The sequence below is a fragment of the Accipiter gentilis genome, chromosome 34 (assembly GCF_929443795.1).
Source record: "Accipiter gentilis chromosome 34, bAccGen1.1, whole genome shotgun sequence".
Taxonomy (NCBI): Eukaryota; Metazoa; Chordata; class Aves; order Accipitriformes; family Accipitridae; genus Astur; species Astur gentilis.
In genome coordinates this window covers 8,846,543-8,871,407 of record NC_064913.1, presented here as the reverse complement: position 1 = coordinate 8,871,407, position 24,865 = coordinate 8,846,543, and positions in this window count along the sequence as shown.

The following is a 24,865-nucleotide window of genomic DNA, read 5'->3' as shown; positions in this document are numbered from 1 at the left end:
TAGCTTTATTCCAGATGAGAAAATATATTTTCTAAATGTCCAGCATGAGACTGTGCTAACTACCAATCACTAAATCCAAAACTGAACGGTTCATGTGTAGTCACTGAAATCTTTCCATCAGCTAATTTAAAAATTACAAAATTACAATGTGAAGAATTGAGGTAATCTGAGAGTTTCATACACAGGGGGATATTCAGACAAATAATCAGAACAGGAACTAGAGAAACAAAATGTGATGTTCATGATAATGAGATCCTTAAATAATACTGTAAGATCATTAAAGGATGAAAATGTGAAGAGTAAAAGTCTCTGAATAATACCAATGGAGCTGTTTTGTAAGAGAAAATGGTCACTGTGGAAGAATGAATGAGAAGAGGAGAAAAATAATTTTTCCTGCATTTTCTTAATAGCTAATTAAAAAATATTCACTATTTTGAGATAGTTTTTTTCCTTATAAACAATTACTGGTGCAGGCTTCTTTTTTTTTTTTCTTTTTTTTTTAAAAATTCCTTTTTTTGTCTCTGACCTCTTTTGCAAGAGAGAATACCTGAAAGATTGGAGCCACTTCTTCAAAAACACTACTGACCACTGAGGACAGTGTGTCTGGTTCCTGGGTGCAATGCGGTGTTGTATTTGTACCATTGGATTAGGAGGATCAAGCCTGTACTTGAATATAAACTCCCTCCTTGCATGTTGCATCATACTCTGCCTCTGGTCTGCAAGAGGGGTCAAATGAATCTTGAAGCTGTAACACTTGAGCGCAGGAGTACAGATGCTTGAGAACAGAAAAGACCTGATCCTGGACTTGAGGACAGCTGCACCACAGTATAGGCATAATGAACAATTTTTGGCAGATAAGTCCTACTATTCTTCCCCTGGTGGTAGCGTCTGTCTTTAGAAGCCATTAGACAGAAATTATTTCATTTCATAGATTCAAATCAGACAGTTCCAATAGAAGTTGAGAGTCTCAGCACTTTCTGAAATTCTATCAAAATGGCCAATTATATTTTTTCAAACTTGTCCACTTCTAAACTAATTACAAATATATTCAAAAGAAGATATTAAAAGAATTCTTACACTGAAACAAATGAAAGGTCCAGATAGGCTGGTTTCATGTTATCCCACTGAAATGTTAATAAATATTCGTCCATTCTTCATTTTTCTTTTTTTTTTTGAGTCCAAATGTACCAAATTTCTAATAGATGTGACAAAAGAAAGGAGGTCAGCTTTTAAGCATTCAGAGTTACCTATCTGGGTGCTGGAAGGCAAATATTTCTGCCAGAGCATGTTTAATACAAGCTGATTTGCTTATTTCCTTTTTTTCATATTTTCCACAGAACTGCAGTTCTAATCTAGATAAAGACATCCAATGACAAAACTGTTTAAATCCTTTTCTTGTGTTTACAGTTTGCTTTGACGCAACAGTATTATTTTCTTTTTCTTTCTCTTCTTTCCCTTTTTCCTCCTCATACTGAGTAAGCAGTTCTGTGTTAACAGTTCATTCGGGCTTAGATATGGATCTTAATTAACAGAAAAATTGTCAGCAGGTACTAAATCCCTGCTCAGGAATAGAAAAGGGTCCCAGTGGCACCGATTTTCTCAGCATCAATTTAATGAACTACCACTATCTAAATAGACCAGATGACCAGGGGAGTATATGTCTTTATTAGACATACTGCTCAAAATATGCTGTGTGAATCAAAACCTAAACACCATATTGTAGCCTTCAGGAAGGATGAAAGCTTATACGAAAAGAGGAATGTGGAAAATGAGCCATACTATAGTCTTTAACAAGAGCAAATGATAGCAAGAAAAGGTTGTAATAAGATCTGGCTAATAATCCAGCCTAAGCAATGTATTTTCCTACTCTGCCTAGGGGCAACATTAAAAGTTTATAAATTTTTTATGCCTGTCCCTTTCAGACCAATTCCAATATCTATACAGAGAGTGAGCTGCATAATTAGCTTCAACCGCCAACAGTCTGATGGTTACTACTTAACCTGGCAAGTGAAACAAGTTAAGTTCAAATCAGGATACAGAGGAATTTAAAATACTGACCTTCTGGGTAAGTGACCTGACAACTTACCTGTTGATATCTTGCTCGCTTAAAAATTACAACAAAATAAAATAAATCCATCATAACTTTAAGAAATTTTCAGGAAAAAAAACCCAACAACAAAAACCCCAAAACCAATGGGAAGGGACTATCCAATCTACCTGAACTGCAAATACTATGATTTACTGTTTGTACTGCAAAGACCCAAGTCACAAGTAAGGTTTTTTTTGTGTTAGGTACATGAAACAGTTTAACTGTACTTTCCTAAGCTAAAAGTTATTTAGATAGCTGAAGTCAATTTATCACATAAGCAAAATAATAATTTCTAATTCCACTATTACAGTACAAGTCAATTTACCAAGGATGAGGTATCACTCGTGGAGCATGTTGTTCACACTTGTGTGCCCAGTCTGAACATCGACTCTTTTTTTTCTTTTTTTTTTTTTTTTACTTTGGAGTACTAACTCTGACATCCACATCTAGCAAAAAAATAGACATTAGTTTCAAAGTATTTCTTGCTTCCCATCCTTTATTTGGACTTCCACTGCCACTTGATTTGTAAAAAACGCTTTTAAGTTTTTGCTGTTGAAAATTGTCCACTTATTTTGGGCACCTTGCTAAAAGGGCCAGATTGTACAATAGGAATCTGATTAGGAAAAGTGTTTTCTCATCAGTTACAGCAGCTTCTGTGAGCAAAGTGAAGTCCAAATTTTTAGGTTAGGATTATTATTTCTAGATCATTCATTTCAGTAAACTTTCTTTCTTCAGCGACAGAATTTATAAAAGTTTAAGACACCTCCCAAAGCTGAAAGGCAGTGCTGTAATAATGGAACCTTCCTCATCTTCCAGAGATCAAGACATTTGCCCTATTACTTATTTTCTTTTTCTTCTGTATTGTAGATACAGATATTCTTTCTATACTGCAGATAGAGTCAACTGTGCACACAGTAGTCAGGGGGCAAGGAGGTCAAAATAAGGTCCATCTCCAAGTACTTATTTTGTTGAACTTTGTGGCTTAAGAATCGGTAATCCAAGTCTACGAACTCCAAGTTGATTTTCCACCACAGACTGTCAGTAGAAGGTGACAGTCCCTCTCCTCTCTTTGGGTATTATAACATAGAAATGAATGAGAAACCTTTCTGGGTAAGGGTTCAGTTTGACAGACTAGTACTGTCAGACATAAACATATTTTGTGTGAGACATAACTGCCTATTCTGGAGTTATTCAGTACAGTCTATTTGCAGTGAGTTTTTACCAGTTCCCAGTCTCTGTCTGTAGAACAGCTGAATAAATGTGTCTGAAGTCACTCTAGTCAATGAAAAGATGAAAGAATTATTTCACAATATTCTTGATATAAGCATTGTGGTTTACATGTTGTGGTGAATTTTATCTAATGTAATTTTCCTAGAAATACAGTAAATGATATATAGCTACTTAGAGTATTCTGATTTAAAAATACTTATTAAAAGAATCAATATTGAGTAAAAAATCAGCAAAATCCACAGATTGAATCAAAATACCAACTAAATTTCAGTAGTTAGTGTCTTCTACCTGTGTGACTTCATAAAGTTTATTAGGCAGAAAGTTAAAGGTTTCAGGTATACTAATACTACTAAAATGCAATGTAAAGTTAAAATAGCTTCATATATCCCTAAGAACCCCCAGACATCTGGATAAGAGTTCTCTGTTGGCCACTTAACCAAAGGTTTATGCCAAAAACCTCTTACCTTGCATCAGGAAAAGCTCTGGACACTAAATACATCCAAATTAAGTCATTGCAATGCTCTTTCATATTTTCTGGTTCATAATCCATCTCCTTTGTAATAAAATAATGCTTATTCTTTATTTTTTTCAAAATTCTTTACAAAACACTGTTTAAATGCTACACAACTAGCATTCATAAATATTTACTGATGCACTTGTGTCTAGAGAACATGCTGGTAAAAAGGTATGTTTCTAAACCTTATACTTTTGATATTGGTTTTGAGGAAGCAGTCTTACAAGCTGCCAGCTGCAGACAGTTATTGCTTGCATGTTTTTATACAAAACTCTTCTGTTTTGCAGATTTCTGTTGTGTCAGCCAAGTAAGCATGAAAATAACTCATGCAACTTCCTAGAACTTCACAGAAGGCTAGAATGAGGCCTCACGACAGTGTTACATAGGACAAGTAAATAATAAAACTTTCCCTGCAAAACTATAGCACTTGTCATGGTTTTCTGCAGTAAAACTTGTTATAATTATACATTGTATAGTTAATAAAACTCTTCACTTGGTGATGGAGAAAATAGTCAGAAATACTTGTAATTATTGTTTCCATTCCATGTCTCTAATGCAGGTGCATATATATGCATATAAACTAAGTTTCTTGGTACCACACATGTTGTCTTATATGAACCAGTTCCTGACCAGTGAAGTGCATGAAAAATGCAGTAAATGTTTATTAGTTGTTAATGTGTATTTCATTCAATGCAAGTTAATTGCTTGATATTTTCCCTTCAATAAAAGATTCCTCCCAAGAGAAAAATAGCTTCACCTCCCAATATTTTTAAAACGAGCTTAGAAGCCTCAGCTGCCAAACCCCATCAAACTTCTAGCTAGACCTGAAACTTCAGCCTTTAGACATCTATGCTTTTGTTAGGCATGACAATACTAAAAATGCACTACATGGAAAACTTATAAATTAATATCTGTTTACCAGAGTCAGATGAAGGTGAAATTTCAATATCAATTCTAAATTTTCAGGTAGGTAATTAGGTAGTTTAAAACATTCCTATTCATGGATCTCTACATACTAGTTCAGTTAAAGTTGGATCCAACATGTCAGAGAGAAAACCACGTATTGGTGGCTTCCCCATTCACCTCTTCCCCACTGAGCATTTCATCCAATAAAATTTTGTAAAAATGCCTAGGGTTTTTATAAACTAGGACAAGTGCACTTAAGAAAAGGGATGTTTAATGAGAAATGACTCTGACATGACAGAAGAAAGTTGAGTTATGGAACAAGGATGTAGAAAATCATGAAGTACTAAGCTGGACACCATCTCAGCTACATTTAGAATTGGCTGGAAGTAACTATCCGTAAGACGAGCAGTAAGGTCTTGGCTAAATACAATGCAATTTATCTGAAGATAACTTGATAGTAAGCTGTAAGTGAAAGAAATGTGTTTAGTGAAAGAGGAAAAAATAGATAGCAAAAAAAACAACACAGAAGAAATATTAAAATTTAGTGGGTGAATGCAGTAAATAAGCCTTCTTCATTCCCAAATCAGGTCATGTTCATCACTCCTGCTGCTATCAGTGCCAGAGAGCATTTTATTCAGCTTCAAGAATACACTGAACAAGATTTTCTTTCCTTGTCCTGACATGTTGAATTAAAAACTGGACATGAACCGACAATGTGTGCTCACAGCCCAGAAAGCCAACCATATCCTGGGCTGCCTCAAAAGGAGCATGACCAGCAGGTCGAGGGAGGGGATTCTGCCCCTCTGCTCCGCTTTGGTGAGACCCCCCTGCAGTACTGCCTCCAGATCTGGGGTCCTCAGCACGGGAAAGACACGGACCTGTTGGAGCGGGTCCAGGGGAGGGCCACAGAAATGATCAGAGGACGGGAGCATCTCTCCTTTGAAGACAGGCTGAGAGAGTTGGGGCTGGTCAGCCTGGAGAACAGAAGGCTCCAGGGAGACCTTATAGCAGCTTTTCAATACTTAAAGGGGGCTTATAAGAAAAATGGGAACAGACTTTTTAATAGGGCCTCTAGCGACAGGACAAGGGGTAATGGTTTTGAACTAGAAGAGCGTAGATTCAGACTAGATACAAGGAAGAAATTCTTTACAATGAGGGTGGTGAAATAAATACTGGCATAGGTTGCCCCAAAAGGTGGCAGAAGCCCCATCCCTGGAAACATTCAAGCTTAGGTTGAATGGGGCTCTGAGCAACCTGATCCACTTGAAGATTTCCCTGGTTGTTGCAGGGGGGTTGGACTAGATGACCTTTAAAGGTCCCTTCCAACCCAAACTATTCTGTGATTCCATGATTCTATGTTCATTTAACTACAATGTATGCAAAGTAGAGGGGCTATTCTTGGGACTGAGTGTCTTTAAGAATGCCAATAAAGGCAAAAAAAAAGGCACAATCCAGGAGAGATTCTATTTTACCTTTCCATGGTCCTTATTCAGCCTGTGTTGCTACAATAGTTGAATGTCAGCTAACATATGATTAATGTATGGGAGCTCACAGTACCCAAAGGCATGACACCTTGGTGTCAAATTAACAAATGGTGAATTAAGTCAGAGGGGCTAAGGATTTTGCAATGGAGAAAGCCATAGCAGGGAAGGAATTAAAGATTTTGTCTTCAAAATTCTGGATTGGCATACCTGTCACTAAGATATTTTTTCTTCCCAATTCATACTGAGACTGCAGCTAGATTTAGGAAGATAAAAAATGAAAAAGTAAATTCCCTTACTCCTCCTGAGTATCTTTGCAAAAGAAAGCATTTGCTAGAAAGCTTCAACATCAGAATTTTGGATAGGAGGCTGATATCCAATTCCTGAAGTGCATTTCAATTTCAGTTGAACTTTCTTATGTACTGAGCAATCATGTACTGTGTTTCCATAAGGTTACCTGTTTCTGTAACCAAAGCTTCTGTAATGGGTTCTCACAGGCCCCAGTTCTGAGCATGACCAACTGATATGCCAGCTGCCTGGATCCCACAGCTGTAGAACCACAGAACTGGTATCATACCAGACAGGTTACAGCAACCACTTAAAAGATACTGATGTAAAGTATAAAAAGATCTGGTTGGATCATAAGGACAAGTCTTCCCAAATTCAACAAAATGAACCCTGATGAGTTGTAAGAGAAATAGGAATAGCAGACATGTAAGACCAAATGTTGTCTGCAGGCAACAACTGAGATAAGAATATAGTCAACATAATAATTAAAAAAAAGTAATATTGAAATTGCCAGGCCGGGCTGGTGATTCTTATCATTTTTGAGTTATTGCACCATTGCCTGTTCAGAAGTATGGAACATACAATGGTTAATATTTTCAGCTCAAACTGAAAAAAAAACCCAAATGCCAACCCAAAGCCATACCAGCTCTAATATTCTGTACATTTCAGAGATATGGAAAAACATGAACCCCAGTCGCTACAAATCTATTCTCACCTCAGTTACAGTAGACAAATTGGTCCTCATGGCCTTTTCAGACAGGGTTGTAACAACCAAAATTGCATTAGTGAGACAGAGTTTTTTTCTTCATCCCATTGAAAATCCAAAGTAGAATTCAAGAGCTACCAAGTTTTGTATTATATGTGAAATTGTAACAGCTTGATTTTTAAAATGAATCTCTAACACCTTGAGGGGAATGACTTTTCAACAACTAACTTCTGTAAGTTGTTGGCAAGGGCAACATTAAACCAGTATGTAATCAATTTTGGCTCTCATGATTGTGACTCAGACTGCTGCTTTTAAAAATCTATCCAACTGTGCTACTATCTGCAATTCCTCCTTACAGACTGCATCAAATCAACAGAAGATTTTAATGAAAAAAAAGACCAACCACCAGCTAACAAACACACTGCTATAAAAACTCTCCTAGGCATGGAGGAGAACAGTTAACACAGGACCATCTGGACTGCTATAGTCAGTGGCCATTCAGTTAGATGCCTAAATATATTTGGTACTTTCCAGTAGTCTCCCGGCTTCATCCTTATGAACTTAAATTTTCTTGTGAACCTAACCTTCCTAAGGATTTACTACAGTAGCAACTTTCTTCAGCATAATCTGCCATTGTATTTTTCCATCTCATCAGCAAAGTCATCAGTCCCCAATTCTTTTACTATGCTCCTTTCCCATTACATGACTGGTTTTATTTTATTTGCCATTCTTTAAAAATATCAACAATACAATCAACTAAATTTGCTGTATCTTCAATGAAAAATATTTTCTGTGACATAATTTGCTTTTGTAGATAGAACTTGCATTTTTATCTCAATTTACTTCTATTTTTTTCATTATTAAGGAATATTATATCATATCGAGATGAGGCAAATCTGTTACTTTCAACCCACTTTCCCCATCATTTCTCACAAATGCACCATATTAGCTCTTTTATAGTCAGATGGCATGACCCTGATGTTGAGACATTGATTAAATCCATTTTCCAGATATTCTATATTTGCAGCTTTCTGTCACAGATCTTAGGAATTCTGGGATGTAGATTACTTGACTTTACTAGCCTGAGTGTATTATTCACTTTGAGTTTTCTCTGTTATGTGTAGCTTTCAACTCTTCACTCTCGTCTGCAGTAATGATTGACATTTCCATTGAAAACTTCTGCAAAGTACTCATCTATTTTCAGGGGCACTGACAGATTATCATCTATATCCATCTCTTCCTGTAATGTAATGCCATTTCACTTTGGTTTTCCTTGTTCTTTTTTCAATCTGTATAGCTAAAGAGGTTTTACTTTTAATTTCTTTTGCAAGGTCTGACTTTGCTTGACTTCTGGCAGTTTTCATTTTACCTCTAAACTTCCTGACCTCTAAGATATATTCTTCTTTGCTGGTTTCTAATATCCTTTCTGAAGTGGCTGTTTATCCAACTGAGCCTGGAGTCCTGTCCTACAGCTTGTCGCCTTTGTTTGAGATACAAATTCCAATTATTCTTTCATCATTAATGTTTTAAAGAAATTCCTAGCTTAATTTAATTCCCTAATCTTCTCAGCCCAATTGATTCAGTTGAGTTAATAAAAAAAACCTTTCCTTAATTTCTTGAAGTGTGGCCTTTTGAAGGCAAAAAATATGTGCTGCTTGTTTGAATTGGGAAGTCTTAAATTAGTCTGAGTCTTTGGTTACTCAGCTGAATTATTTTTAATTGTTTTGTCTATCTTACATATATGTCTTCTATGATCACAAAAATGAAATTACACTCTTGTTTCATTGCTGCATTGGTCCCACCTACTAGGAAAATAATCCAGGAATAAACTTTCACAATTATTTGGACATTTGTATGCACTTGAACTTGGGCAAAACATTTTTGGACATTCAGATATTATTCTGTGGTCATAGACATTTGTAATAAATAATCCACTTTCCCTGTCAGAATCTGTAACAAAATTAATGATGCCATTGCCTCTTTTTCTTCTCTTTCTTATTTCTAACTCTTCTACAGATGACAAATTTCAGAAAAAATTAGAGCTGTTGAAATGAATTATGAATAAAATTTTGTTTGTGGGGATGAAAGCAGAACTCTGTGAGATGCTCATTCTACTGCATATAAGGAGAGTGAAAGACACCACTAAAAAGTTCAAACTGAAATTTTGAAGATTCTGATTGTAACAAAAGGTAAAAACTATGCCTCTCATTTCACAGGCTTCTAAAGGACAATCATTTAGAATTAGAAACCATGAACAGTTCTGTGCCTTAGCCCTGCATTACAGTTCTCTGTATTTCCTACTCAAAAGCAGAATCCTGGGGGACTGCTTACTATGGACACTGACAATAATATGTCAAAAGCCTGAGCTATAGAGACATGCTGCTATCATATTGTTCGTTTTGGCCTTCTTAAGGCACATTCAATCTGTGTGATAGAATTCAAAGCAAGGTATATGAATGTCTTCAGACACTTCCTCTGTTAGAGACCTTTCTTACAGTAATCTGTGATTACAAGAAAATTAGGCTCTAAAAAGCAAAAGAGTAAGTCTCCTCTGCTGAGGAGTGAATACAGCACCAGCCTTATTTACCTACCTACTTATAAAAGATAGACCAAACCTGGTTTATTACACAATATGGTTCCTACTTTTAAGAGTAAGGTAGGGGGTCCTGTCCTGCTTTGATGGACTTTTTATTAAAAGTGATTAAGTATGGTAGTAACCCATCACTTAATTTATTAATTTAAATTTATCGAATAACATTTGCTTTAAATGAATGCATGTGAAACAAGATAGACTGATACCATTAGAGGAAAAGTCCTTACTTCATTCCTTGGCTAAGTGCGATATGATGTGATAGTTTTTAGCTGTGACTCCCTAGCAGCACAATACCAATAAACTCTAAGCCTTTCCTGTGGTGAAAGGTTGATTCAGTCTCCAAATACAATCATTCCTGGCATTGTCCTTGCAGACATTGCCAATGGTATCACAAGTTATGTTAGTTTTATTCTGTAGTTCTTCTGCTCCCCTGGGAACTTGGATGTCTTGAACACTTCTCATTTATGCTTGAAGTAAAATTAAATCCTTTCAAAGGAGGAAAGCTGTTTAGACAAATCTACTGAGTTACTTTGTGCTGCTTCCTCATTTAGTTCACTTTCTGACCAGTTTCCAAAGTTGTGAGCTTTTAATCCTGTAAGACTGCTAAAAAGGACTGAATCTTATTTTGTGTAAAGAAGCTGCAAATACAGCTCACTCTGAGATTAACCTCCTGCTTCCCAAGTTTGAGAGGAATTCTTTAAGGGCAGAAAAAACATAAAGGTTTACTCAGGTACAAAAGAGCAAACAGTGTAGAGAAATCCAGAGATAGGAAAAAGGTCAGGAGGTAAAAAGATAGGTATTCTGTTAAGATCTGGCAAATTATGCACAGCTAATATGTGAGAAATACTGCTACCCTATCTGTTCATAAATAAGTTCGTAAATACATGCACAAAGAAACTTTAATAAATTACTTATTATTTTACATTTCTTAACTCTCTCATTGTGAATCTGTGTGGGAAATCATGTCCCTGTCAGGCACAATATTCCTGAGCCTTCTAAAAAATTTTTTTACATTCTATGTAGAAAGAAGATAACAGAATACTCAGTACCCCAACCCAAAGTCAATCACAGTCCTTCTCAGGTCTACTGAACATTTAATCATTAATATCAGCAAAAATGCTTCAACAGGAGACATTCATAAAAGGTCATCCTAGAATTACCAAAACCATGGGAGAATGTAGGAGATGCAGGAAGATGCAGAGGATTAGAGATGCAGGTTCACGATGTTTCTCTGTATATCTCTAGGCAGCATCCTGACCAGTAGATTCCTGATTATCCTATGGTGTCTCACTCACACTAGAACCTAACTCTTTTAAGTGAAAGTATAAACGACAGCTATGTTTCCAGGTAATCATCAATATTGATGGACTGATATTTTTCATTGAAGACTCCCAACTATCTGATTTTATTTCTTCTGGCTAGTGACTTGGAAGTTATTTACTTCCACTGATATTTGTATCGTTCCATATTTGCAATTGGCTTTTGAAAAATATGACCGGTAGTATTTCTGTGCCTTGATACATTCACTTTCAAATCCATAAGGAGTGTTCTGAAGAACTGTTCAAACGATTCTATATCATACACAAATAAGAAGGTATTTGATTTTATCTTGATTTTAGGTGAGGGAAAATTCAGTCTATCTTCATAAGAATTTGTGGTTTTATGCCAGATTGTAATTGATATACCTTAATCTTGTCCTATGTGAAAAAAAAACCAAAAACAAAACTGGTCTATTTCATACGCTATTATGAGATAAAAATTGTGACCATTAGGCACTACAGTAATGAGAAGTTCATAGACTGTCCTACTTAGATATTTGTTGCTGTTCATTGCAAGCAACTTTAAAAGCCCAGTTTTATTCACTGAAATTAACAAAATACATTGCAAAACTGATTACTTTTTTTAAGAAATATTTTCTCAGTTTTTATTAGAGTAGTTGCTTAGTTTCTGCAGCAAGCATTATTGTATACTTTTTTTTTTTTTTTTTTTTTTTCCCATAAATACATTTAGCTCTAAAAGCTCAGTTCAGACCTGGCAAACAACATCTTTAAAATAGCATATTGGGATTCCAACTATCCCTTTGGATTCTAAATCCCTTTTAAAATTATCTTGAAAATATCTGTCCCATCTTACATATTTATATATATATATATAAATGATAAACCTGAAATTAATGTAAAATATTAAACAATACACAAAAAAAAAAAAAATTAACAATATGCAACTCAAGTACCCAGGCTAGGCTTTCTCTTTTCCTTGACAAATCACTGCATTATATCTAATTAAGGATTACAAAGCCATGGTTGAAGTTAACACTTCCGGATGTTTCTTATTCTGTGAACCTAAGGTAAGTAATCACATCAACAGGCGTGCACACAAGGAGCAAAGCAGAGAAAAAACACAGTATTCACAGTCTTATTTTTCTGGCAATACATAGGAGGAGTTCAAAATAAGAATGCAACATGAAAACAAACTACTCTTTCAGATTCAAACATGCTTTGCGTTATACAAGGCAGAAGTGTTAAACTGATCTGGATGAAGAATAGATTGACAGCAACAACAAAATTGACTCTTAAAAGCCAAAAAGAGGTGTCATTGTAAGTGTTATCACTGAACAGTATTGTCTTCTATAGCTGGTTGACTACATCAGAGCATTAACCACACACCAGTCAAGTCATCATTATGTCACAATATTCCATAAATCTTTCAACTATGTAAATAAGATGGTTCATTTTGAAGTGTCTCGTCATTTTAACCGATGCTCCAGGTTAACTGGTAATGTTCAAACTGTAAATACTTCATATACATTCAAATGAAAGGTAACCAATACATTCAAAAATAAGACTTTCAGCCTGTAAGTTTGTCATTGTTTATAAATGTCACTTGCATATTCTCTAAAATATTTCATCAGAATTCAGTTAAAATAATGCTCTGTGCCAACCTCCCTCCCTTTCTGCAAGCTTAGCTCCCTGATCCATTTAATGATCTTGTTTCATTTCAGTAGTAATAAATTAGGAAAGACTGGCAATCCAAGCATCTTTGTAAAACATCTTTTATATTACTTTTTACCTACTGGCATGTCTTCAGTGGGAAGCTGTAATCTAAAAAGTTGAGGATAAAAAATTGAAATAACGTCTAACTTTGCACTCATAACACTGAAATAACTTTGTGAACAGTATTAAATATTTTTTCACCCTTTGATCCAAGTATCAGCTATCTAGTGTGTATACATGATTTCATTTTTAAGGAGAAGTAAGTGCTCTTTATTACTGCACTGGAGTTTAGTTTCAATATAAAGTACTGCAATGAACTATGTTACCTGAATTTAAATTCTGACCCCATTCATATTTTAGCTGTAGTAAAGGGAATGTTCTTTCAATCTCCTCATGGATAAGAAGTTTATCAATTATGAGCATATTTTGAATAGAAAGAAAAATAAATTTAATAGCAGGAAAAGACCATTTCTAGAATCCTATTTTATGCTTAAGGAAAAGAAAAAGTATTTTCAGATGTGAATCAACCTGTACCTTACTGAGGAGATTAAACTATATTTAAACTGGTATATTTTTAATTACTTTTGCTATTGAAACTTCTTATGTTGTTAAAAACATCAGTGCTATGACTTGTCAAACTTTTCTACTTTGTAAGATTTGGTGATGAAATTCTGAATTAGCTTTGAACAGAAACACTTAAGAACAGAATCTCTGAGTCATTACAATCTACTTGTAATTTTCCCTTCAGTTTTCATGTGCAGGCAAATCATGGAGTGCAGAAAGGATCAAGTCTGCTTTCACAATACAAGCCTGGGGCAAGGTGACATGCTTAAGATGAGACACTATGTACGAAATTGGACAAAACATATGCAAGAGGGTACCTCGCTGACTCTGTGCACATAAGAGGGGGAAAATTGTCCTATTACTGTGGCAGTAACCATACAACTCTGAAACGAGCCCACTTCAGGGCCCCAGCAGTTCTACAGCAGATTTGGAAAGGGACACTTGCTACTTGGTCTTCAAATACTGTTGTGTAAACCTCACACAACTCTATGTCACTCTAAAAATATTGAAAATTACAATATACTAGTTCCTGGGGCTTGTAAACATGCAAGTGAGGGAACAGGTATATTAAGTCTCTCATTAAACAAATCTGCTATACGCGGACTGCCTTTCCTGAAGGTAGGGTTTATGGCTGCTGCTGAGCTTCCTGAATCAGTGAAACTGAGAACTGGCAGGGATTTAAGAAGTAACAAAAAAAACCCCCAACAACAACAAAAGGTCAAAAGATCCCAGCCTATCTCATTCTTGGCAGATGCATCTTACTCTGAAAGATCTCCAGGACTTCCACAGCATTCCCAGATAGTCTGTTTTATATGGTATCTGCGTGGGGTGGTACTTTTTTCTAGTAAAGTCCATAGAAACACCTGACATTTTGGAAAGTTCAATGACAAACAAAGATTTTGCTCTCTGTTGGGGAGTGGGGAGAAATCAGGAATTCCCAAACATGACAGTCAAAATGGCCATACCTCACTACTTCAGCTCACAGTTATCCTCAGATAAGGAATTTGTTGGGAAAAAAAATAGGCTATTTTTATCTTGTACCTGACTAAGCCTGTTACACTCAGGAGCAACCAGATGCATCAAGAGCAACTCTCTTCTCTCTTCACATGCTGATTAGCCATTTTCACTGCATCCTTCTGCTCAAAGATTTCAGTTTAATCAAGGATTATAAAGGGCATGATAAGGGGAAATCTCCACCAGCTCCTGGTTCGGGTTTGGGTGGGGAGGGGAGGGTGCATTCGGCTGAGGGTCCGCAGGGCCGGCTCCTGTCAGAAGCTGCTGGAAGCTTCCCCGGCTCCAGCCGGACCCGCCGCTGGCCCAGGCCGAGCCCCTCAGCGACGGCGGCAGCTTAAGAAGGGGCAAAAAGAGAAAACCCACCTGCTGGAAAACCTGCAGCGGAGAGAGGAGTGGGATGTGAGAGAAACCCCTCTGCAGACACCGAGGTCAGTGAGGAAGGCGGGGGAGGAGGGGATGCCCCCGCAGCCCGCGGTGAGGCGGCAGGCTGTGTCCCCCCAGCCCACGGAGGTCCATGGTGGAGCAGATATCCAGCTGCAGCCTCTGGGCAAGACCACGGTGAGGCAGGCTGGGTCCCCCCCAGCCCACCGAGGTGAGCGGGGAAGCAGATGCCCACCTGCAGCCCGGGGAGAGAGGAACCCACACCAGAGCAGGGGGATGGATGCCCCCCAAGATGGCCGCCGCTCTGTGGGAAAGCCGGCGCTGGAGCAGGCTGGGACTGAAGATCGGCCCGTGGAAAGGACCCACGCCAGGGGAGTTTGTGAGGAACCGCAGCCCGCGGGAAGGACCCAGGCTGGAGAGGTTGGTGGAGGACTGTCTCCCGTGGGGGGGACCCCACGGTGGGGCAGGGCCTGAGTGAGGAGCGCCACCCCTGAGGAGGACGGAGCGGCAGAGACGAGGGCTGTGAGGAACCGACCCCGACCTCCATTCCCCGTCCCCACGCACCGCTGCAGGGAGAGAGAAGCGGGAGTGGAGTGGAGGCGGGAAGGGGGGTGGGGGAAGGTGTTCTAAAGTTTGGGTTTACTTCTCATTATCCTGTTTCGATTTGATTGGTAGTAAATTACATTGGTTTGGTTTTTTTCCCCCAGGTTGAGTCTGTCTTTTGCTGTCACCATAATCGGTGAGTGATCCCTCCCTGCCCTTGTCTCAACCCACCAGCGTCGCTTTCTATTTTCTCCTCCTCATCCCACTGGGGGGGAGGAATGAGCGAGCAGCTGCCTGGTGCTTTATTGCTGGCTGAACTTAAACCATGGCAGCTCCCCAGCTTCCCCCTGCTGCTCTAGAGCTAGTAGGATTGATGGAGTTTTAAATGGAAGCTAGCACTGGGTGCTGTAGAGTTGCCTCTCTGCTTTTCAGCCCCCTCCAGCACGCAGTTCTGCTCCCCCAAACTCCCAAGGAAGGTGCCTCCTTCAGACTGGGAACCGCAGCGGAAGAGAGAGACCGTGCAGAGTGCTGGGGGCAGCACACTGCATCAAATTGCACCGTTCAGTGATCTGTGAAGCCTACAATAATTCAGAAGTTTTTTCTCTGGAACTAACAATTGGGTCATTCCAAACGTAGTAGTCAGTCACTCCGGTTCCTTAATGGCAAATCATTTTTTAACATAATCTTGGGGCCACTTTTGGACAGCATCATAGAGCCATAACGCCAATAACAATGATCTTTCCTGGTGCTAAGTTTTCAGTTGATGCATGGCATGAGGATGAAAGAAGTCATTTGTCTTCCACTGCACCAGACAGGGAAAGCCTGTCTGTTTTCCACAAGCTCAATAGGTTTTTTTACAGGTTGTTTCTAGGGCAGTCTGAGTATTGTTCTTAGCCCCTCTAACAGGTTCTGTAATGGAAAGAAGAAAAAGCTTTTTGTGTCCCTTGCCCCTTTCTCTAGTTTCAAATATCATATGAAAAAATGCATACTTCTTTTGCCCGTACCTTTTAATTTTGCATTTCCTCTGCTATATTTAATTCTAGAATTGCTTTGCATAGATGAATAGTAGTAGCTGTACAGTCTCAGTCTATGGGAAAGTTATTATATTCACAGATTTCTTTTCTCACTTGTAATTGATTCCAGAGAGAAAACACACATATTAATACCTATTATCTCGTTTGCAGTACAGATGTCTAATCATGAAGGCATTCCCTATGTGAAACTCCCATTGAAGTCAGGCAGAGTCATGCCTGCAAGTGGACAGCAAGGTCAGGAGCAGATTTACTTTCCTATCATTTTTATGCATTGACAGAGTATGTTTACTTTCTAATACATTACAAAGAGTGATGGGTAAACCACAAAGTGTCTCAACACTTGGACAAACACCAGAAACTGTGGATGCTCTTTTGAACTGTATTCCAACTGTCTAAAGCCACTTGATTCTCCACAGCTGGGCTGGAAATCTTACAAAATTAGATATTTCAGCACTTCTGCTTCCCATCCTAGCCAAGTGGAGATAGTTTAAATTTGAAAAGGGAGTGGGGAAGGGGGAGAGATGAAATCAAGACCATTGCAAGCATGAAATATAAACTAGATTTTCAAATATTTACCTGTTAATCTGAGATTCCAGTAAAATTCTGTTCTTAACATGGGTATCCCAGTGACTCTGGCCCCAGACCATAAACACTTTATTTATTTTCTCACTTACAGCAGCCATAGACTACTCATTTCTAACCTAGGTGGTGGATTTAGATCCCAACCAAACATTTTGCTCTGATATAGACAGCAGGATGTCTGAGTCAGTGATCCTGGAACTAATGGACAGAGTCCTAATGATGCTGTAACCATGACAGAAATGAGACCCAGACACAGCTTCATCTTAGTTTCCCTGAAAATAAGAGCAGAAACTTTCTTATTAAAGATTATATTCTTCTAGCTATTGGAAAACAATGTGGCTTCTGAGGGAGTAGTTGTTGAGTTTTTCATGGAACCCACTGTATCAGTCACTTTGCATATCTCATTTTTACATTCCCATGTTAATCAACCTCAAGTTTAAATGCGCCAAACTTAGTCATATCTAAATTCTGATATTTTAATATCCATTTTTCTTGATGACAGAACAATGCATCAGATGCCCTGTGAAAGTATACACTGCACTAGATTAGCACTTTCTTTCTAAATGATATTGTACTGTGTTTCTTGGCCGGATGTTATGAGAAACTTAAGATGAGGCTTATCCTAGCAGGTAGTGATGATTTTGTTCAAAACACTCATGCAAGCAATCTGGCTGGCTGCTATAAAGTTTCATTACAAATACAGAAAAAGTTCATAGAACATCTGCTTTTTGCTTCATTGCCATCCATTAGAGTATTTCAATAACATGAGAAACTGAAATCCCACAATACATACTCACTAATTAGTTCTTTTAATACCTAAGCTCTTCTTATATTAAATATTTCAGTGAAATTGCTACTAGCATCAACAGAGTAAAAAAGTATGTTTGTGTATTTAATTTATATATGTTTAATTTTAACATAATTTTCTCAGAAGAACTGTCCCAGCTCTCAGGGAGCAGCAGGAGTGGGGCTGCTCTGGGACAGAGATGAGCTGGGAGCCACGATGACCCCAGCACTCCAGGCTGGGTAGTGATGCTCCCACAGGCTGCAGTGCCATGGTACCTGATCAGGGATGGTGGTAGCAACAGGTCCCAGTGACCAATCCAGGCAAGGCAATGGGTCAGCTCCACAGCCCAGCCAGGAATACCAATCGAAAATGGTGGGAGACTGGGCTAGAGGCAGAAGTAGAGATAAGGCTACGCATAAGCTGAGTCCAAGCCCCATCCAACAAGCTCAGCCAGGAGGGCAGAACAGTAGGTAGCAGGACTAGGCACATGTGTACTTACAGCATCACTTAGGTAAGATGAGGGTGTCCAGACCTCAGCTTAAATGGAGCCCCCAGATCCACAGGCGGGTCCAGGTGAGGCTGGTCAGCACATGTATGGCCTTTTGGTGCCCTCTGGGACCTAATAGTTTTCATTCCAATACACTGAAATAAGAAGTAGATCCCATGCCTTTGAACCCTTGTGAAAAGTATCTCAACGGTGTTATTTTCTCAAGTGTGGATTTCTTCAAGGTTGGGGAAAGGGTAACATCTGGGGCACTACACTAGGCAGAAAGGGAGGGTAAACACTTCTGAAAAGGCTTTCTGTGTGGCTGACCCTGCCTAACCCCAACTAGCAAAAACTTGATAAGCCACTTTTCCTATCCTGCTTCCTCCTTCTGTCCTTCCAGTCATTTGACTCTACAGAAAGCCACTGAATAGGTCATGTTAGATGTTATAATAGTCACTGAACCTGAAAATGGCTCCTTGTAGCCCAGGGGGTGGGGATGGAATTTTCATATCTAAGGCAGGTAAAGCTGTCTCAGACATATTCAGAGGAAGCAAGAAAAAATGTAGGGCTGAAATGGAGAATAATGAAAGGAAACAAAAAAATCTTTGAACGTTAACAATTAAATATATCCAGATGATAAATAGATACAAGGCATCAGTACAAAAAATCAAAGTAATACTGTCTGAGTCCAAAACTTACCTAAACAAATCATTCTATCAATGAATGAATAAATATTTCCTTGGATAAATTAATTCATTATCTTGGGAATAATTAATTTTGTGAGATTTTAATAAAGTATGAACTTCAGTTAAAACTTTTCCCACATAGGTCTCTGTCTGCATTGTATCTGAACTCCCCAGCGTCAGCTCATGCTACAGCTTTTCCCGAATGTAGGGGTCTTAATAAGGTTTCTTTCCTTTATTTAGTTATCCGGTTTCCCAAAACTGCAAAATTTTCTTTATATTTGAGGTTCCCACCACTCTGCCACATGTGAACTGAAACTGCCAAATGGGTTCACACTTTACTGGATGCACACATTAACAACAGCATGACTGCATAAGCATTGTTTCCATAGGAAACCAGTTAAGATAATCTGGTAACAACAGCTGGCAAGTTCACTTAACTATTATCATCAAAATAGCAATGTTCTCGGTTCTTTTTTTGGAGCCACATCTTCATAGGACTGCTACTCAAAGTGAAGACGGGAAGTATTTTCCAGAAATTTAATAGGTGGCAGCCCAGATAAACTGGCTTTTACTTAACATATGTATCTCAAAACACTCCTATATCTCTAGTTTATAAGGGATGAAATAATTTTATGGATTTTATATGTTCATGTATATAAAACATGTCTATATGTTTATAATCAGAAACCTAGAGAGATAGAAACTGATCTGTAAGTTTAGAAACAGGAATATACCCTTAGAAAGTTGCAAAATGTTATATTCTCTGCCCTATTGTCCTGGTTGCAGCTGGGCTAGAGTTAATTTTCTTTCTAGTAGCTGGCATAGTGCTATGTTTTTGTGTTCAGTACGAGAAGAATGTTGGTAACACACTGACATTTTCAGTTGTTGCTAAGTCGTGTTTAGACTCAGTCAAGGATTTTTCAGCTTCTCATGCCCAGCCAGCAAGAAGGCTGGAGGGGCACAAGGAGTCGGGAGGGGACACAGCCAGGGCAGCTGACCCCAACTGGCCAGAGGGGTATTCCATACCGTGTGACGTCATGCCCAGTATATAAACTGGGGGGAGTTGGCTTGGGGGGATCGCTGCTCGGGAACTAACTGGGAATTGGCTGGCGAGTGGTGAGCAATTGCATTGTGCATCACTTGTTTTGTATAGTCGAATCCTTTGATTATTATTGTCATTTTATTATTGCTATTATTACCATTATCAGTTTATTCCTTTCTGTTCTATTAAACTGTTCTTATCTCAACCCATGAGTTTTACCTTTTTCCTTTGGATTCTCTCCCCCGTCCCACTAGGTGGAGGGGACGTGAGTGAGTGGCTGTGTGGTGCCTAGTTGCTGGCTGGGGTTAAACCACGACACGTATGTAGTAAAAACACGTTGGATATAAACTAAGTCTATTATTCCCTTCCATTTTTGTGACTGAATCACTTCTCTTAGGTTCTTCTACCAGATCAGTTACATAGCATTTTAGCTCCAGGAAGAACAAAATCAACCAATTAGTATCTCATGATGCAAAGAAGACTCAAAATACTGAAATATGTGGTGGAGTAGACATAAATCACTGTCTCATTTAAAATAAAGAGAATCAGGCAGATTGAAAGGATCCTAAAAAAAGAAAAATGTTATATGAAAAGCAAAAATTGTAGAAATTACAAGATTTATTTCAGCCAACACTGTAATCTTTTCATGCAGTTGGAAATTTGCCCATTTTTTAATTAAAACTTTTTAAGGTAAAAGGACTTTTTGCTGATTCACTCAAACACCCAATCAGTGTTAGATTCTAATTCCTGCAAATATTTTGTGAAGAGCTGATATACAGGAGCTGCAGCTATGGGTCTATCTAACCCCAACTACGTAAGAAATGCAAAAAATCCTCATATTGCAGGAAAAATAGCTAAACCACCTCCTTTGGGGGAGGAAAACAGAAAGAAAAATGAAAGCAAGCTGCTGAACAATATCATAAACTCCCTATGCTATACTAGGAACAGAGACCTGAAAATACAAAGCTTGGAATATGTTAGAAGCTACAAAACTGAAAAATAAGAACAACCTAAGCTGTAGCTGTAACCCACCTTCGTATGTCATTGTCCATGGTTCTTTTTTTCTAAGATGTTCTAAGATTTATTTTCCATATACATGTAAGGAATGTGGAAGTACCTGTCTACCTCTTACCAGAAATTTTGTCCCATAATTTCTTACACTTAATAACTTTCAAGAGATTTACCTTTCTACCTGACTGTAAAAAGAAGTGGATACAATAAACCTTGGGCTTTACACTTACCTTTACATTTACCTTACACTTCCAACCATACAAGCAAACACCAGAGAGCCGAGCACACTGTCAGTCTCTGCAATATCTTCCCTGCCAGCTCTCGACAGTGGTGCAGCTGTGAAACCCTACATCAGACTACTGTGTGAGAATGAGCTGTGGCTCATTAGGGGTTTACCCTCTTCATTTGAGAACTGCATTTTATGTTCAGGTCCTTGTACTTGGTCCCTACCTACAGCATGAGGTATGCTTTAGGTAGTATGCCTGTGCTTGGCTTGGCTGATCCCGACTGCTGCTCAAGCTTAGACCTGTCCCATCACCAAGGACTTGTCTGGCACTCACTGGACTCTTGGCTGAAGCTGGTTACTGTCACTGGGCCACCTCTGCTCTTCTTGCTTAGGGACTGTGTGACAGCAGTCATGTCAAGGAGCTGTCTGCCTTGCTGCTACCCTTTGCTCCCACTTCTCCTTCTCTTGGGGAGCAGATCGCTCTTGCTGTCCCCTGAGAGCAAGCAACACAAAGCAGGATGCACATCTGGGGTATATACGGTCAGTAACCCTGAGTACCCCTTGCCACTTATGGGCAAGAATTACAGACTTAATTACTTTCTCGGGTTTTTTTCCCCAAACATGGCTGAAGATGCTTTTGCATAGACAACTTCATGTGCGCAAGCTGGTTAGGTCATAATAGTACAATTTGTTTTTTTAATGAAGAAAATCAATGCCAAGATGTGAACACAAAAAAAGTTATGAAAGGAGAATCAGTTGTATGATTCAACAGTAACGTCCCAGATGTCTTTACTCAATAGTGGAAAGAGCTATACAATGAAGGGTGCTTGCTTTGTGTGAAACTCAGTTTAAATACATCTCCCATATGCTGCCTTCAAAAATGCCTGGAAAAGTGGTTTGATTTAGTTGGAGGAAAGGTGAGATAGAGGTGAGCATATAAATGAACTAACTTCAATCTCAGCTTAGGAGGAACTTAATGCTTTCCCTACAAATACTATCCTGTGCTGAATTTTTTCTTTTACAAACATTTAAACCTCATCCATATCATTACTTTACTGTGGCTACTTTCTTTTCCAAATCTCACTACATATTTTTCTCTAGCTTTTTATCTGTCATTCCTCCTTTTACCTCAGTCATCCCTTAGAAGAGCACAAACCCAATCACTCAAGCCTGAGCTGACATTTCAATCCCATGATTTTCAAGTGGGTTAAAAATTAAAAATTAATTTGCCTTTCTTTATCTAGCAGAAGCCTTTTTCAGTATTCCATTGGTTATTTCCCTTCAGTCCCAAAATTATTCCATTCTCAAGTACTGTAGTACTTTCTAACGGCAGCATAACATACCAGACAGCCATTAATACTCTGAAGTATCTCAGCACTGGTATTTGGCTGCCAATGAGTCTTTGCACATCATGCTATTAAAAGTTTTATTGTATATAACCAGGTAAATTATGTTTTGTCCCATATTCTGATTATTTTGTTAATTTGTCAGATTTCTCTGGCTTTATTCAATATAATTCACTTGATGTAAATGACAAGAAGAATGTATGAAATTAAGCTCAATTTCTCTGTAAAAGCCATGGAGGTTTACTGTGAGACAAAAGAAAAGTTTTATCTGGAAAGAATTGTACATATGTCCTACGTTTTAGTCTTTTTGTAGCCTCTTTGATGCAAAATGGATGGTTTTGGGAAGTTCATATGTGTCTACTACTTATTCAGGACCCGAAATGAACCTAAGTCTGTAGTGTCTTATGTATCTTCTCATCATCTGAATTGTCATAATCACAAGATCAACAACTTCAAGAGAAGTCGCAAATAGAAGCAGCTATTTTAAACATCTTGTTTTTAGGGAAAAAATCCTACTTGGTAGAATGCAGATGTTTTTGCAAATTATTGCCAAGAGATCTTCTGAAAGATTTCCTGTCCTATGTTAATGAACCTTGAATGATGATTTGCTCATCCTCCAGTAATAATAACAACCTTGCATTTGTTACTTACCTAAATATCTTTGACACAGGTATTCACCTGTTATTATTTTCAGCTCAGGAGAAATACAGAAGAAATATGTACTCTCAGTCTTAGTTTAAGAATTAGCCTACTTTCTGCAGCAAAAGGTAGCAAAAATCCTACTAGAAATAGTAAAATTTACAAGTATATTCATATTTTTATTAGGGATTACATTGAAGTGCTCTTACTTTTCATCTTTAATTGTTCGTTTCCCTTCCTGCAGTTTATCCTTAACATGTAGGAAGCAATCATTTTCTTAGCAGCCACTTGTTATTCTAAACAAGGCAAGGTCTTGAAGTATCTTCCATGACACCTGTTGGTATTTTGCTTAAATTGTAAGGAACAGAACAGATGTCTGGAATAGGGTATTCCCAATGATGATGTGCCAGTGCTTTTCTTGTTGCTACTGGACACGCCTGCTTTTTTTGTCTGGATCGTGTCACTTGATGCCTGTAACCTTTGTGAGGTTATGACAAGTCTCATTAATCATTGTTATATTCACTACACACCATTTCTCCCTGGCCACAGACTTAAACATGTCACTTACTTAATGTCTGAATTCCTCCACTGTCTTCTCCATGCATTAAATAAAAAGTATTTATTGCATCGTTCACAGCTCTGTATCGCTCTGTCCTTCCTTAGTTATTTGTTCCTGTGTGGCCACATCAGGTACATCCACATTAGTATTTTAGATTGAAACTTTTGCTCTTGAAACAAACCCTTTAGCCACGCTTCGGCTCACACCGCAGAGTGGTCTCAGCATGCACAAGTTGCATTTCTGTTCAGTGAGGTTAAACCTGGAGATGCATTGCAGTGGCTAATGGACGCTCAGTTCCCAGGACCAGAGGTGTAGTTGTACTGGCTAGGATAGAGTTAATTTTCTTCACAGCAGCTCACATGGTGCTGTTTTTTATATTTGTGACCAAAACAATACTGATGACACACTGAAGGTCTAGCTATTGCTGAACAGTGTTTGCACAGCACCAAGGCTTGCTTTCTCTGTTTCTCACTCTGGCCCCGCACTGAATAAATTGGGGGTATGCAATAGGTTGGGAGGGGACACAACCAGGCAGGTGACACAAACTGACCAAAGAGATTTTCCATACCATGTGATGTCATGCTCAGCAATAAAAGCTGTGGGGAAGCAGGAGGAAGGACGAAGGGAGGACAAAGTGATGGCATCTGTCTTCCCAGGTAACTGTTACACATGATGGAGCCCTGCTTTCCTGGAGATGGCTGAACACCTGCCTGGTGATGGGAAGTGGTGAATGAATTCCTTGTGTTGCTTTGCTTGTGTGCACAGATTTGCTTTCCCTATTAAACTGTCTTTATCTCAACCCACGAGTTTTCTCACTTTTACCCTTCTGATTCGCTCCCCCATCTCACTGCAGGGGAGTGAGTGAGCGGCTGTGTGGTGCTTGGCTGCCTACCAGGGCTAACCCACAACCATAGTTCAGCATATGCCCTTCGTCCCCCTGTCCGCATGTCCCCCTCATGCATATAGTGTAGGTGTCAGGTCCTCAGCACCAATCATTTGGCTCTATGAATCTCTTCCTGTTGGGCCATGCTCTTCAGTAACATTAGTCTAAACATCATTTTCTCACCTGTTAGAGTAAGACCCAGAGAAGCCGGGCTATAAAAGCCTTCAATACCTTCATTCTGGCTCTGTTCTTCCTCTTTTAATAAACAGTGGACAGGCAGA